The 12312-nt window shown below is 40.4% G+C and overlaps 1 long non-coding RNA gene across 1 annotated transcript; it reads right to left on the minus strand.

Annotated features, from left to right (window-relative positions):
* Nucleotides 1-6387: 6387 nt before the first annotated feature.
* Nucleotides 6388-8512, minus strand: LOC136755937 (uncharacterized). The gene is made up of 2 exons (XR_010818049.1): nucleotides 8225-8512; nucleotides 6388-7795 (listed from the first exon to the last, which is right to left on the minus strand). It is a non-coding gene; the product is annotated as an uncharacterized LOC136755937 (long non-coding RNA).
* Between the last annotated feature and the right edge of the window lie 3800 nt (nucleotides 8513-12312).

Below are 12312 nucleotides of genomic sequence, written 5' to 3' on the forward strand. Positions count from 1 at the left end.
TCAGATGAGACCAAAATCAAGCTCTTTGGCATCAACTAAACTTGCCGTGTTTGGAGGAGGAGGAATGCTGCCTATGACCCCAAGAACACCATCCCCACCGTCAAACATGGAGGTGGAAACATTATGCTTTGGGGGTGTTTTTCTGCTAAGGGGACAGGACAACTGCACTGCATCAAAGGGACGATGGACGGGGCCATGTACCGTCAAATCTTGGGTGAGAACCTCCTTCCCTCAGCCAGGGCATTGAAAATGGGTCGTGGATGGGTATTCCAGCATGACATTGACCCAAAACACACAGCCAAGGCAACAAAGGAGTGGCTCAAGAAGAAGCACATTAAGGTACTGGAGTGGGCTAGCCAGTCTCCAGACCTTAATCCCATAGAAAATCTGTGGAGGGAGCTGAAGGTTTGAGTTGCCAAACTTCAGCCTCGAAACCTTAATGACTTGGAGAGGATCTGCAAAGAGGAGTGGGACAAAATCCCTCCTGAGATGTGTGCAAACCTGGTGGCCAACTACAAGAAACGTCTGACCTCTGTGATTGCCAACAAGGGTTTTGCCACCAAGTACTAAGTCGAAGGGGTCAAATACTTATTTCCCTCATTAACATGCAAATCAATTTATAACTTTTTTGAAATGCATTTTTCAGGATTTTTTTGTTGTTATTCTGTCTCTCACTGTTAAAATACACCTACCATTAAAATTATAGACTGATCATTTCTTTGTCAGTGGGCAAACGTACAAAATCAGCAGGGGATCAAATACTTTTTTCCCCCACTGTAAGTGTAGTATGAATAGTCCAGGAGAGGTAATCGAACAACCAAAATTGTATTTGAGAATTATAGAGATAAATATTCTTTCCCAGTATAGAGGCACCCTAAACTCACCTGTCAGAAACGTAGTCTGCACAATGTGATTCTGATAAATGACAGGAAGAGATCTGGGTTTGTGTGGGTTTGTGGTGCACTTTATTAAATACATGAATGCACAAAACATTCAGTAATTGATAGATTGTCAATCCTTGGGTCCACACCATTGGTTGAAGACTGTGTGTTACTGAATATTTTCTGCAGTCCATGTTCCTGCTTTTACACTTAATTGATATCTTCATGATCTGCAGAGGACCAGATGCAATTTAAAAAAGTGAACTCATCTCTTGTGATAATCCCTCACGGAAGAAATTGGATTGTAAGCAGTGACCTAATTATTACTGCTGAACACTTTGCTACTTTTTAGTGAAAGTAGGTCCAATGCTTTCCAATTTTAACAAATAATTGTGAATGAAGATAGGCAATGCCTGTGACAGGAATGGACTTTGAGGTGTTTCTGATTGCTAAGTAATGAACACCCTCAACGTCTTTCCTTTGAATAAGTGTCCTTCTGTCCTGTATGCAGTGGCCCTGCAGCAGCAGTACAGTATAGATGGCACAGTCCTCCCTCTTTGCTAATGTATTATACTTATTAAAACTCCTTTACTTCCGTGCATCACTTCACTTCACATGCAGTGATAATGCAGCAAATCAGCAATGAAGATGAGGGAATTACAGGTTGTGTGGGCTTACCACCAATACATGGAGAGGAGTAGTCAGACACGGCCTGCTCACCTACACGACATAAGGACCACACTGTGAGGGACAGATAACACACTGGTATGTGAGGGACATATTATTAATTTAGTTGATTTGCTAATGCTTGCTTTGTTTTTTGTTTTTCTCAAAGCTGTTTAGCTGTGTTTTTTTAATATAGTTTAGCAATTTGCATAGGATTTTATTAGGAAACAGAAACACAACTATTGTTGATTTTACAGAGGAGCTCTGTAAGATGTGAAGAAAAGTAGAATCACCAATAAACTTCACAGACACAAGAATGGAAATGTCTCCTCACCACCGTTGCGTCGAAGATGGAAAGGAGCATACAAAACCATGACCTGTGAAACCCTGTCTTGAATCTCCCTGTGGGCAGATTTAACTCAAACTAAGCAGCATGCATCAGGTACAAATTGTAAACCTGGTATTTGAAGTCTGCCCATTGAAATGCTGTACTGTGCAAGGGGTTGGTGGGTTAAAGTTTTGATGGAATTGGAGCCAGACTGTGAGAAACACAACTTTCCCTCAGGCAGACAGGACAGCAGCTCTGAGCTTTTATAAAAGGTAGACAGGGTATCAGGTCAACAAGAGTAGAATGCAATTCCAGTAATGGTGTATATCACTAAGGTCTGTTTATAGCAGATTAATGCTATGACTGAGTCTGGGGAAAGGTTGGCAGTGCTTCATCACTGTTACAGAGGACTAGGCACAGAATGGGAGAACCCAGGTGCAGAGAGGCAGAAGAGTCATCAAGAGGGCAGGCAGGAGGTCGGGCAATTGTACAAACAAAACATAGGGGATCCAAGAGGTGGTAGTCGGGGCAGGAAAGCAAAGGTCGTAGACAAGGTGCAGGTAAATACTGGGAAAGAATGCTTAGAAATATCAACATAGGAAAGAGCAAGACTTAGCATTGAATGCAGGGACAAAAGGGGTTTAAATGGAGAACAGAGTGAAGCAGGGAACAAGGAAGTGAGGTGCTGAGCCAATGAGGGGAGAGGTTGAGTGTTGCAAGTGCACATGGTGCTGTGTAATGTTAAGTGGATGATTGATGCTGGTGAAGGAGAAAGACGGGTTAGAATTCAGGTGAACAGTGGAATTGCGGAGTGGAGATGACACAATCACTGTCACTGACACATGGCTCAGAGCAGACTGATTTCCATCATGTGAGCTAAAGAAGCAGAGCCCAGAACTGACTTCCTTAGTGGTTGAACTTAGAGTTAGGTTGAACTCTAGTCTAGGGCCAAAAAGCTGGGAAGACTGTAGCTCATTGCAATAGGCAAGAATAGCTGCTTTTCACAACGTATGTACTAGTAGGTAAATGCTGATTCATTTAGTTTACTTGAACTATTAGGGCTAGATGTACTACAAAAGGCCAGACACAAAATACTGATTTACATAATTTTAACATCTTTGATTGCAAAACAACATGTTAGCTTTTTGAGAACCAAATACATACCCCATTTGTGCATCGTTTTACAGAAACACCCATAATTAAATATTCGTCAGTGGCTTATACGAAAGACAAGTTCAGCAAAATGGCGGCCACAGTGTGTGAACGCAAGCCAATGTCTTGACAGAGAGTGAACCTGGTAAAAACAATGTAAAAACAATGCAAAATCACGAACAAAATATTTCAGTAGTAGTAACACTGGGTGACAGATTAATCTGTGTCCACTAAACCCACACATTTCCTCTCTCTGTGTGTCTAAGCATGGGACACCTATGCCTCGGCTCCACTGGCTTAAGCGCCGTGTCGTGCCGTGTCGTGCCGTGACGGAGTCCCGGAGTCCCGGAGCTGTTTCTGTAACCAGGCCGCTGTGATCCGTCCCTCTGATGGAGGAGCAGCGGCTGTGGGTTTGGTTTGTGTTTGTGTTAAAAACAGAGACACAGCCTGACGAGGAGAGGACTTTGTGTCTGTTTTATTCTTTCTGCTTTACATGATTGTAAACGGCGTAATAAATACACGTTTCCGTTCAGATATATTAGGAAGAGCTAAACGTGTATAGACATTATATTCAGACAAGCACGTCCCATGCAGATTTGTAAATGCAAACAATACTTTTTGCCGTATTATTTATAATGTACTTATCAGACGTCCTTAACCAGGGCAAGTTACAGCTGAAACAAAATACACACGTTTCACGATTAATCATCCAGATACAATATAGCCGGTTTAATTGAACTAAAGTGCGCGTCTCAGGCATGGCGTTTATGGACGCATTTATTAAACCAGTCCTTATGTTTTAGAGGAAACCCAGATCTGCTGTATTTATTTATTCATTTATTTATCTTGTAAATGGACACGTTAACTGAATCGTGTTCGCCTTCACACTGACTGTCTCTGGATTGTCCTGCACACATTCACACAACACAGCCTGAACACCGGCCAGTTATTCATACAATATTAACAATATCGGCTGCTACGATCCGACTATTATCGTCCAGTTTATTTTAACTAGTCAGTCACTGCACCGGTGCTGTTAAATCCAAGTGTTTAATGCAATCGGATATTAACTGTAAGCAGTAAAACATTTCATTGTTTCTGTACGTGGATTTCACTCCATGCTGCTACTAAAACTAATTTCTTCGTGATCGCACTCGGCACTTGAGATTATATCTTCCGACACAATGTCTCTGATCTCCTGTCTGTCTTCAAGTCCAGCGCACTCCTCCGCTGCTGAAAGCGAATCATTTCGACACCAAATATTGATTTAATGTATATTTTTCTTCCGTTCACTCACTTTGCATTTAGTTAATGTATAAATATAATCTATTAACATATCTATTTTTGAAAGCTTCTTACTTTACAGGATTTTTTCACACCTGCCTAAAACTTTTGCACAGAACTGTATATATATCTTAACTAAACACCTCCTCCCTTCAGCCTCCATTTTTGAACACTAAATCCCAGAATGCAAAATTGTATAATTACTGAAACAAACTGTATGTCAGTTAAACGATTAAACAGGGGACCAACTATGGGTGTAAATGTTTAATCAATTAAACGTAGATTTACAGCCCTACTAAACATACATTTTTTAAGGGCAAGCAAATATCACCTTCAATGCTAACTTCCCAATAAAATAATAAAAAAATCTTCCATTATTGTTTATTTTGTAATACCAGAGTAACAGACAAGTTTGTTTATTCAATTCTAGAGTGGTGATGAAAATATATGATTTCATAGGAAAGTCAGCATTGGTATGAGGGTGGAGTTTCTCTAGAAACCTTAGATAAGATAAGAACTTAATACTTGACACTATAAAAAGAGACCTCAGAAATGTAAGCAAGACTACAGCTTCAGACCTCCAAGCTGAGTTGTTCAGAGACTCGTTCAACTGTAAGTATAACTTTGTATTTAGTTAACTCATATTTCATATCTAGTAAGCCATTATAGCATATTTTTTTCTTTTTGGTGTATATCAGACACTTTGTAAATGTAAAACAAAATAATAAATAAATAATACTAAATGTCAAGTTACAAAGAGGAACTATCAAACCAATAGTGTTATAAGAAACGATTGGGGTAAACTTGCAAGAATGAAAATATAAAATCGTAGTCAAGTTAAATGGAACAAGTATTCTACATTTTTCGCAATCTTGGCCAATGTTGCTTTTGCAGTTGTGACCCCATTTCATCCAGATGTGTCCTAATAAAAAGGGAAAGTATTGATACCTGGGTACTAGTAATGTTTTCGTCCTTTAGAGGGGGGGGGCAGCCACTCTGCACTTTAATAGAATCCCTGTCCGAAGAAAAATTATTTCAGGACCCGGAGCAGGTGAGGAGTCCATTCGCAGGTGGCCGTTCATTTATGGTACTATCTTCTTTTGTCTTATACTTTTGGCTTAGTTACTTGTGTGCTGCAAGTGGTAAACCTCTGTATGAGCTCAAATTAGCGCTCAAATTAGCGACATAAGTATCGCATTAATATATATCGCATTCAAAAAATATATATATATTGTAAACAAAACAAAAAACATGAGAAAAAATTGATGTTGAGATCAAAAATAAAAAACTCGAATGCAAAATTGTATCTTAAGGGCTGTCCCAAACCCTGAGGGGGCGAGTGAAGGAGCCTAATCGAGCCGTTTGTGTCCTTCAATGCTCCCTTCGACGAAGTGTACAAAAGAGCGCACTTTAGCGCTGAAGTCCCAGAACTCTGTGCGCTAAAGGCGGAGACAAGTCAACTGGGAAAATATAGCAGCGGCGGTGCATATAAATGTAATGTTAGCTAGAGAGTTGTAGAAATTGTTAAATTATGTATCAAGGAAATAATACATAGATAGATAAAATAAAATGATTATATAATCATGATTTAAATATACAATTTAAAAATGTATGTATTAATTACTGAATTTGTATCCTATATAACTAGGAGGTGATATTAACGAACAGTGTATTTCAAAATTATTATTATTATTACTACTATTTTAATTAAATTCAAATACAAGAAAAGACTGCGTAGGTACTTTTTAAGACAAAGGCAAAGGCGCTGAATGCTGGCGCTGAAGTGAGTCCCATTGGGCGCTTTTAGTTTCACCTGCACCCTCCTCACTCGAGTGCACACTCTGTGACGTCAGCACAACGTCACGCAAAGTGTACACTTGTCGAAGCGTGTAGGAGCCAGTGTGCGATTTGGGACGCAGCCTCTGTGTGGGATGGGACTCAACTGTCTTGGTTTCAACAGCAGCGCTGGTTCAGCAACTCATTTTGACCTGCAGTCAAAAGCTGCACAATCACTAAATCCCACCGCCATTAGAGCCCATACATACAGCACTGGAACAAAACACAGGATTCATCTGCTACGTGCACAGTAACATGTTTAATATCATGTTCATATTAATGTCACCTGCAGAGCACTTAAATTCAGCTGCTCAGATAACACAGCGCCAGACTGTTGTAGATCACGTTATTGAGCAAGAGGCAAATGGAGGGGCATCGTATTCACTAGAGCATGTGATGTCCCAGTTTATGTTTAGGTAAGAAACGCACACACACACACACATACATACATACATGCACACATGCAATAAACACATGTAATATGTAGAAAGCGACTGTCCACAACTTTTATTAAAAGCATGCTTTGTTTATAATTAAATTCCGAAGCCATGTAGTTGCTTCTCTCAGTCTATAGGTCAGTCAGCGGTAACTATCAGACCAGCCCACCTGCTCACTGATTGGGTCAGGAAGAACCGTCACTCAAACCTGCTGGACCAATGGAGACCCTTGCTTTCGATACACTTTTTTTTTGGTTTACAATATATATATATATTTGAATGCGATACTTATAGCGCTAATTTGAGCCCATACTTCTGCTCCCGTTTCTCCCACACAAGACTGTGGAAACTAGAGATACAGAGGTGATCCCAAAAGAATCGATGGCCAATTCTGTTTCTTACAAATATCAGAATCAATTCTATTTTGGGAATCATACATCGATTCTTGGAATGGACTATTATTTTAAAATTTGAAAAGAAAACATCACAATTTTACTCAAATAATGCAACGAGATCATGCAAGACACTATGGGAGCAAATTATTATAATATAGGCTGTGTGTGTTTTTATTCAACAGTTAATGGATAACTGGGTTGCAAAACGAGACAAGAGGCAGTTAATCATCCAATATCATAATCCAACAATAATAAAATGGTTTGCTTTTGTACTTAGAATATAGCCCAAAAATTGTTTCAATATTAATGTTATTTTGATTATGCTAGGTTTTATTTTATAAATATTAATGATATATACTTCCGATCATTATGAATGTTGTTTTGTATGGAGCAGAGTTTTCTCAACTGAATCACATTTTTTAAACTTAATCTTTTGTATTTTCTGTATTTTTGTTTGTAAATCGTTCATATAAATGTAAAAATCTGCAAAATGATACATTTGAAATATACTCTCAGTATTTTGGCATTGTAAATACTTTATTTTTAAATTATTATTTTAAAGAGTCGTACAAAATTAGAACCAATTCAATCATTTCCCTGATCAGGAATTGATTCTCCAATTTTTGGAAATGACCATTTACTGGAATCTCCCCCCCACTTCCATGTCAGCTTACAGCTCTTCATCCTCATACGAGCCGCAGAGTTCTGGATGAGCTGGAGCGGCGGGCAGTAGTTGCAGGCAGGCCGGCCAGGAGGGAGTTGCAGTAGTCCAGGCGGGAGAGGACCAGGGACTGGACGAGCAGCTGAATCAATAGTCTGTGAGGAAGTGTCATATTCAGCATATTTTTCTCAAGAGAATCTGCAGGTGCATGTCAGCGTGGTGATGTGCTGAGTGTAGGAGAGCGCAGGATCAAAGTCTTCTTAGTGGAAGAAGAGGCAGAGTGTCATAGATTCCAAGGGGATTTCGATGGAGAGGTCAGTAGTGTAACATTTTTCTATAACACAAAGGCATTCTTTCATATATTATATGGAGGATTATTAAGCCTAGAAAAACAGGCTTAATCAAGACAACTGCCAGATATAGGGTTACCAAAATCACGTAAAATCGCGTATGCTATACACTTGTGAATGCAGGATCCTATCCCCGCATAATCCAATGTCATGTAAACAAAAATAGTCCATGCAATGTCCCGAGTAATCCAATAACGTGGATATGTCAAACAAGAGAAAAAGGAAGGATCTCACCGGCTTGATGCGCTCTCCGACGAGAGATGTCGAGTGCGGTGAATCCAGGCTTTAAACCGCAATGCGATTCTCTCCATGAACCGGTTCGAAAGAAACGCAGGATCCGAAAATGGTAAAAAAATGATCAACCCAAAAATCAAGTAGCCATGGATTATAGAGCAAAAAATACGCTCAAGACTCAGAGAGTAATCATATAGCTCTGAGTAACAAATATTACAGAGACATGACAGTGCGACGACTTTAGGTCTGTGAAAATACAACCCCGTCCTGAGAACCCGGAAGAAGGAAGTTAAATACAAACAAACATCACCATGGCAACCCAGCCGGGCTTCCTGGTTTAACCTTATTCTTAAAGTGGCCGCGTCCCAGTGCTGCAGTGATGAGGTGAGACAACTAAGAGCAGGAAAAGTGTGAGTGTAAACGTTCCCTTCAATTTTAATATGAAATGCTATTTCTGAATTAAACAAAACCTCCATGTTAGGTATGAACATTTTAACCTGTCCAGGCTACTACTGCCTTGATGGGTCTGCAGATGGAGAGTTTATTTCTCCACTTTATGTGGGGTGGCCACAGCAGAAGGTGAGGAGGAATGGGGAAAAAGAGGTGGTGTGAGTGTATCCAGGTGGAAATAACAGACAAACAGGAAGAGATGCGAGAGGGGATGAAAGGGTCAGAAGAGGGAAAAGACAGGTAAATCTGTTTAGAAATGGTAGGAGAACCCATGGGATGCAATGAAGGGGCCCAGGGAGCGAGTGTAGAGAAAACAGGAGGGGCCCAGGACAGAGCCTTGTGGTACACCTGTGAGGAGAAGTTGAGGTGTGGACAAAGAACCAGGTTAGAGCAGTTCCAGAGATTCCAAGGTCAACGAGGCAGGAGAGGAGGATGGAGTGATGCACAGTGTCAAACATCAGAATCGACTGGCGATTATATAAATGAACACTTTCTGACAATCATAAAGTTATGGAGAGACACTTATCATTACTTATTCATTATGGATAATTTCTTTATATATGCATGTAATTGTCATATTCAGGGTTGCCACCTTTGAGATACAAAAAAATGGGACGCCCCCTGCCAGCACAAAATACCAAAAAAGCAGCACACTCATACCAGTGAAGCACACACAGTGCTAAGCACACACGAAAAAAAAAAAAACTAAACAGCATTTTGTTAGCTCATGTTGTTACCTCAATTCTTTCTACTGCATTTACACACCGCTTGTATTATATTATTTATTGTATACATTGTTTATTGTAACATGTGTAAGAACATATCCAGTGCTTACAATTACTGGACATCTACCAAATAAAAGGGCAGGGCCGGCCCGATTTACAGGCAGACTAGGCGGTCACCTAGGGCCCCAGAATATCAAAAGGCCCCTAAAATTTGACAAATATACACCGATCCGATCAGATCCTTACGCTTGCCCATCTTTCCTGCTTCTAACACATCAACATTGAGGACAAAATGTTCATTTGCTGCTTAATATATCCCACCCACTGACAGGTCACATAACACTGATAATCTCATTATCATGTGACCTGTCAGTGGGTGGGATATATTAAGCAGCAAATGGACATTTTGTCCTCAATGTTGATGTGTTAGAAGCAGGAAAGATGGGCAAGCGTAAGGATCTGAGAGACTTTGACAAGGGCCACATTGTGATGGCTAGACGACTGGGTCAGAGCATCTCCAAAACTGCAGCTCTTGTGGGCTGTTCCCGGTCTGCAGTGGTCAGTACCTATCAAAAGTGGTCCAAGGAAGGATAGGCTGTGAACCGGCGACAGGATCATGGGCGGTCAAGGCTCATTGATGCATGTGGGGAGCACAGGCTGGCCCGTGTGGTCCGATCCAACAGACGAGGTACTCTAGCTCAAATTGCTGAAAAAGTGAATGTTTGTTCTGATAGAAAGGTGTCAGAACACACAGTGCATCGCAGTTTGTTGCGTATGGGGCTGCGTAGCCGCAGACCAGTCAGGGTGCCCATGCTGACCCCTGTCCACTGCCGAAAGCGCCTACAATGGGAACGTGAGCATCAGAACTGGACCACGGAGCAGTGGAAGAAGGTGGCCTGGTCTGATGAATAATGAGTTCAAGGTGTTGACTTGGCCTCCAAATTCCCCAGATCTCAATCCAATCGAGCATCTGTGGGATGTGCTGGACAAACAAGTCCGATCCATGGAGGCCCCACCTCGCAACTTACAGGACTTAAAGGATCTGAGTGTCCAAAAACAACTTGAACTAGTGCGGGAGGGGAGGGTTAGGAGCGGGTTAAAGTGGTGCTGCTGATGTTTTAAAAGAACATACCCATCGGGTGCAGAAAAGAGGAGACAAGAGGATGAGAAGGTGCAAGGTAGAGATATGTTACAGACCGTGGCCTAGCTAGGAATTCGTGGAGGGGGCGCAAAATGAGTCCGTAATAGAATGAGTAATTCTATTGAATTGTTGAAAATTGGAGGCCTTAAATGTGGGAAACTTCGACTCTGATTTTGACACAAACGTATCTTTGCTTCACAACTACACATCACTATGGTACACATACAGTGAAAAATCACACATCAACTGACATTATGCAGTAAAACTAGATGCGTTTCTGGTGCTTGCCAATCACACATCTATTTGGTGGAGCTCTGTAATTGTTTCCGCCGCCGATTCTAGGTGAATACAAGTCTCCTCTTGTAACACCAGAATTCATCAACAAAATATCGTCATAAATTAGTGTGAGATCCTTATTTATGTACAGGTGCACGAGCCCATAAAGTTTCTCTGTCATAGTGGAGCGCAAATATGTAGTTTTAGCACACTGAACATCACTTGTAATATGAGCACATCACAAGTGACATAACCCTCTGAATAAATCAGTAGTATTATGTCTTCTGCTTCAACATATCCACCTGATCAGCCTAGCATGTATAGATAGTATTGGGGTGTGCTGAGCGCCTGAGGTGTTTGGTTTGAATCCTGTGCAGGGAGCTCCATTTGCACTTAATATGATATGGCCCCCTAATTACACCATTGGATATACATGTCTTTTGCCAAGAGGTTTGAAAAGAATGTCAGTGGAACTTTAACAGCGAAGTAATAATTCATTTGGTAATATGACTAGTTTTGTGGTGGAGGGTCACATCACTTGGATAGCTAGCCTACTGCCAGCTGCCATCCAAATGATGATATGATCCAAATGATTATCTAGTAGTTAACTACTACAGTAGTTACCAGTTGTCAGCTAATGATTTTTGATACCATTGTATTTATTATTTAATTTAATATTTTAATGTGCACTGTGTAATATAGTATTTTCAGAGTATTGTTGGTGTAGGTGGTTTTTACCTAAACTGTATATTAGTTATTGCTGTTATTTCAATGGTGCACTATTTATATTTGTATTTATTACTCTATGTGCAGTGTATGTTAATGCATAAAAAAAGCTGTGCTTGTCTTTTAGTTATACCTAAAGAATTTCTCTCTGCCATAAAGATGTTTCGCAGTGAGGTGGGGGGCCCTGACAATCAAATCTTGCCTATGGCCCAAAGCACATACAAATACTGGTCAATACGAAATAAGTGTTGTCAAAAGTGGTCAGTAATTAATCGAAAATGCATGCATGCATGCAGAAGGGTCAAGAGTAGGTCAGATAGTTTCTGTATGACAGTTCAAAATAAGCATAAGTGTTAAAAACACAAGATGATCAAGCTAAGCTTCTAGAGAATTAGAGAATATGATAAGGTGTTAAAACTGCATGTTTAAAAATGGCTGCAATTGATGACAGCTTTGCAGTTATTGTGCATGGAAGCCTATTGTTTTTGTTGGATTTTTATTGCTTTTTTTCGTTCTGCCAAAACTTCAAATGCCCCTAAAACACTCATACATGCATGAAAACTCAGAAAACTCACAAGTGGTGTAGAAACCACCTATACCTACAAATGCAGTGAAAACTACACTTGCCAGTCACATGGTGCTGCCGCCATATTGTGTTTAGCTGCGAAATTGTAAAAGGCTACTAAAATAGTCTTCTCCAAAACAAACTGACACATGCATATGCCTCTTCATACTAATGCATGCCTTATGCCCCACTATTAGGCTTGTTA

This window comes from Amia ocellicauda, chromosome 1 (genome assembly GCF_036373705.1).
Source record: "Amia ocellicauda isolate fAmiCal2 chromosome 1, fAmiCal2.hap1, whole genome shotgun sequence".
Classification (NCBI taxonomy): domain Eukaryota; kingdom Metazoa; phylum Chordata; class Actinopteri; order Amiiformes; family Amiidae; genus Amia; species Amia ocellicauda.